Here is a 5,358-nt window from a genome sequence, read left to right on the forward strand (position 1 = left end):
AAAGGACCTAAATAGACACCTTTCAAAAGAGGACATTCAGAAAGCCAAGAGACATATGAAAACATGCTCAAAGTCACTAATCATCGGAGAGATGCAAATCAAAACAACAATGAGGTACCATCTCACACCTGTCAGACTGGCTATCATCAACAAATCAACAAATGACAACTGCTGGAGAGGATGTGGAGAAAAAGGAACACTTGTGCACCGCTGGTGGGAATGCAGACTGGTGCAGCCACTATGGAAGACAGTATGGAGTTTCCTCAAGAAACTGAAAATGGAACTCCCATCTGACCCTGTGATCCCACTTCTAGGTATATATCCCAAGAAACCAGAAACACCAATCAGAAAGGATAGATGCACCCCTATGTTCATAGCAGCACAATTCACCATAGCTAAGATCTGGAAACAGCCTAAGTGCCCATCAGTAGATGAATGGATTAGAAAACGGTGGTACATCTACACGATGGAATACTATGCTGCTGTAAAAAGGAAGGAACTCTTACCATTTGCAATGGCATGGATGGAACTGGAGAGCATTATGCGAAGTGAAATAAGCCAGCCAATGAAGGAAAAATACCACATGATCTCACTCATTCCTGGATAATAGAGACCATTATAAACTTTTGAACAATAATAGATACAGAGGCAGAGCTGCCTCAAACAGATTGTCAAACTGCAGTAGGAAGGCCGGGGAGGGTTGGGGGGCAGGAGGAGGGGGTAAGAGATCAAGCAAAGGACTTGTATGCATGCATATAAGCATAAACAATGGACATAAGACATTGGGGGAGAGGGGAGGCTAGGGGCCTGTCAAGGGAGGGGGGAAAATAAGGACACATATGTAATACCCTGAGTAATACTTTAAGCAATTAAAAAAAAAGTAATGGAGAGGAGGGAAAAATAAAAAATAAATAAAAATAAAAACATAGTCTGGTTTTCAGAACAGTAAAAAAAACACACACACTCACACTAAACAAACAAACAAACAAAAAAAACACAACACATAGACAACGCCACATGTAAACTTGAACCTGTTCCTGCCTCTCAGATCACCAACAGGAACTGAGACTCAATATAGACAGAAGGGTTCACCCAAATCATAGGAACTCGGCCCACGGAACCCAAGCCTGGGCCCCTTGTTGCCCCTTTGAAGGTGTGCTGCTTACACAAACTACAGCCCCATCTCCACAGCTTCAAAAGAAAACAAGCCCCAAACTCCTGAGCAAGGTCCTTGGGGGTATTCTTGGAGGAGTGTGAGCAGCTCTCAGGGTGTCAGGCCTTGCCAGCGCTCACTCCTCTCCCATATTTCTCCCTTTGGGAGGAGAGTCTGAATCTACATGGGGTTCCAGCCCAGCCTCTCCAGCAGCAGCTCCAGCCAGAGGGCTCTTCCCAGTCCCTGTGAGCAATGTGGATGGCGATGGTGCAGTTCCTGTGGCAGCTCCGTAGGGTCGCCAACAAGTCTCCAGAGTCATGGCCCCATTTAAGACCAAGCCTGCATAAGGCTGCCAGGAGAGGCAGGAGAACTCCATCTCCCCAGAGGTCCGTGGGCCTCACGTGGGCTGTGGAAACCCAAAAGTGTGAATGTCAATAAGCATCATGCATCAGCCCTCCGTGTTCATGGTCTGTGGGCTGACCTCTTCCCCCAGTGTCCCCTGGGGCCCTGGAACCCCACTGACAGGGATGGTGGGAGAGCAGAGAGTGTTGGCTCCTTCTTCCTATCCCCACGCACTCAGCTGCCAGGCCCCATGGAAAGGGCTGGTGATGCAGATGCCTCGTCCATCAGATGGAGTCTTTGGGGAGCTCAAGGAAGAAGGTGGCGACAGGTAAGGAGAGGCACTCAGGACAGGGTGTGTTCAGTTCCACAAAGAAGGTCACTGAGACCAGGGGAGCACAGATGTGGGAGAACGGGAGCTTTGGCTTCACACCGGGTGAGTGGGTTCTAGTCCTCTCCCAGCAAAGACCCTCCTGGGTTTTGTTTCTTCCCCCCTCCTCCAAGACTGTCAGCTCCCTCCTCTTTTCACCCCAAGGTGCTACAGTCCCCATGCACCCTGGTCCCTCTTCCAAGGCTCCTGATTGTAAATCCTTATAATCAAACCTCAGCTGGGCCCTGGGATACCCCTGTGCGAGCTCAGATCCTCCAGCCAGGTGTCTACACTCGATCACTTTGGGAGCCACCCTCCTCCATTCCCTGGCTGCACCAATACTATCCGCTCTCAGCAGGCACACCTGGTCCCCACTGCAGCCTAGAGACAGGAATAACAGGACCAGGAACAATTGGCACTAGAACCCACACAGCATGCCCCTATCAGGCCCTGGGATGGGCATGATCCACGGATCCTAGAATTCAAGACTCAAATAACTGGGTGGGCAGTGCCATTGCCACCACATTCTACAGTTGCGAAGGTGGCACCTAGGGATCAAAATATGGCCCATGATCTTGGGCCCTGACTACCTCACCCGCTGTTCTTGCCTCTCTTCCTTGTACCTGGGGAAGGGGGTCATACCTCCTCAGAGCTGTGCAGTCACAGGAGCAGAAACACAGCCTGCGGATTCAGCCGGGTCCTAGTACCTGGCGGAGCTCAGTCTCCATAGGGCTGTGAGTACCTGCCCATTAAGAGGATAGTCAGAACCGGTGGCTACACATCATCATCATAGGGCCTGGGCCTCGTTACCACACTCGACATGAGCACCCCCACTCTGCTTGTCTTTCCCCTCCTGTCTTTAAAGTCCATGAACCTGATATCAGCTATTCTGTCCTCGTGTTTATGAAAACACACCCAATCTCAAAGACCAGGCTCTGAGGACATTAAAGCTGCCACCTGTGCACTCTCTTCCCAATCCAGTGTCCTGACAGTCCCTGTGCCCAGCACCTCTGCATTCCCTCCCTTTCTCTCTGGCTGGGTCTCCTACCCATGGGCAGGGTCCCAGGACCTGCAGGACTCATGGTGAGGGCGTGGGGAGGACAAGGTGACTCTGGGCCAGAGCAGTCAGTCCCGGGAGCCCGAAGGCGCGGGATGACCAAGAGTGGTGAGGACTGGCTTCCGGGTTCTCGTGGTCTGAGGACTGAGGAAGCCCCCTAGCACACCTTGAAGTATGCATGCCTGAGGCTTGGCCAGGGCCATAAGTGTCCGCAGTGTGCCTGTACTTGCCAGCAGCACCTGCAAGCCTCATGGTAGGCCTGTGGATTTGCGTTGCTTCCAGACTTCTACCTTAGGAGTGGAAAAGGGAGGCGAGGGAATTGTCCTGAAGGTTCTGGATTCAGGGCAACGTGGGAGGGGTGCCAGGCAATACTGGTAATTAAAGTGTGGGTCTTGAGGCAGGATGATGGTACTTCCCACCCCAGTAAACACAGGGACCGGCTGGCTTAGTGTCTGCTGGCACAACTGGCACACTGGGCACGATAGTCAACGTGGTGTGTCTTAAAGTCCACCTTGGAGGTCTCAGAGAGATGGAGGGCAAGGCCTGCAGTATTCACTCTCAGCTCAGCAGAAGGGAAAGGTCCCAGGCACTCTCCCACTGTGCATGGGTTGTGTGGAAGGAGGATACCACACTCCAAACAGTGGGTGCCTTGAACCCAGTCTGTGCTGCTATCAGTCCTGGGTAAGGCTCGGCATGGGTCGGCAGAGGTAGTTCCTCCACAGGTTTGTCTCAGGGCACTTGGCCTGCGGGGCACAGACCCAGGTCAGCACAGGGTGGTGGCCCAGGCCATTCAGCCCAGATAGGGACCAGAAGGGGCGGGCGGGGCACAAAGGAGCAGAACTCCGCCCCTGTCAAGTGTCCTGGGTGACCACACAATTGGTTTCCGGAAGTGATGTCACTGACTCATGGACTTCCGCCTGAGAAGTCTGAGGGAGCTGAGCGCCATCTTTGGGAGGCCGGCTTCGGGTCAGTAGACGGTACAGGCGCTGAGGGGAGCCTCCTCAGGTCGGCGGGGCCCAAGCTCTGCCTGGGATCAGGGTGAGGACCAGACGGAGGTACCCGGGGAGCTAGTTCAGCCCGAGTTGGGAGCCCTGGGGAGGTATGCCCACAGGCGTCCCCTGGGGTCTCGGGGGTGAGGGCCTCCGTGTGGGGGTCCGGCCTCGCGGTTCACAGAGGGAGGGTCCTAGGACCTGCAGGCCTCATGGTGAGGCCGTGGGGAGGACATGGTGACTCTGGGTCCAGAGCCGTCAGTCCCGGGAGCCCCAAGGCGCGGGATGACCACGAGTGGTCAGGACTGACTTCCGGGTCCTCGTGCTCTGAGACCCTCGGGCGGCTCCGTGTCAGAGCAGCATCTCAGGTCGGCAGAGGGGGTCCGGACCTGCCCGGCGTCAGTGTGGGAACCTGAGGGAGACTGGGGGGCCTGGACCCCACAAGGGTGTCTATCGGGCAGGCCTCCTGGGGTGGGGGAGGGGTGATCTCACACATTGTGCTTTGTGATTTCTGCATTGGGTCTGAGAGACACTGGGGGGTTTGGTAGAAGGAGCAGGGCTTCAGGCAGCAGAGGGGGCCCCCAGGTCCTGCCGCTGTCAAGTTGTGGTCCCTGAGGGAGATTGGGGGCCCTGGACCTCAGAATCCTCAGTCCGGGGAGGACCAGAGTGGGCGGGGTACTACAGGATGGGGTGACTTCTGCATCAGGTGTGAGAGACTGGGTTTCAGGGTAAGGAGCAGTGCCACAAGTCCGCTGAAGAAGAGAAGATGGGGACCAGGACCCCACAATTTAGGGGAACCCATAAAGGGCCTCCCCTGATATTAGCCATGGAGGAGTCCATGTCAGATGACCCTGTGAGGTGTCTCCTGACTTCCGCATGCAGGTGAGAGGGAGACTGGAAACTTGGTAAATCATGTGAGGCCTCACTCAGGTCCACAGAAGGGATGCAGAAGCACTGCCCAGAGTCAAGGTGCTTTTCCTGACTATTGCATCCGGGTCTGACAGGCTCTGGGGTTCGGTGCAAGGAGCAGGGTCTCAGGTAGGCAGAGGGAACAGTCAAGGTGAGGACCCCCAGGGAGGACTGGGGGAATCCAGGAACCCTAACTGGAGGGGAGTCCACAGAAGTCTGCCCTGCTCAAAGTGTTGGGAGGCCCTATGGTGGATGACCATGCAGAGAGGAACCGCAGAAGCCCAGACCTGATGTCAGCCCTTGGAATTCAGGGGAATGACATATTTGGCAGAGGGGAGGACCCGGGTCTTGCCCCAAGTCCAGGTGAACATGCAAAGGGAAGACTGAGGGACCCTGGACACCACAACAGTGATGCCCCACATTACCCCTACTGTGAACCCTTGGAAGTCCCTGGTCCATGACCACTTGCTCTCTTCCTGACTTGGGCCTCTCAGGTTGACAGGAGGTTCCAGCTCCAGCCAGGAGTCACGGTGAGGATCCT

This window comes from Myotis nattereri, assembly GCF_964212035.1.
Source record: "Myotis nattereri genome assembly, chromosome: X".
Taxonomy (NCBI): Eukaryota; Metazoa; Chordata; class Mammalia; order Chiroptera; family Vespertilionidae; genus Myotis; species Myotis nattereri.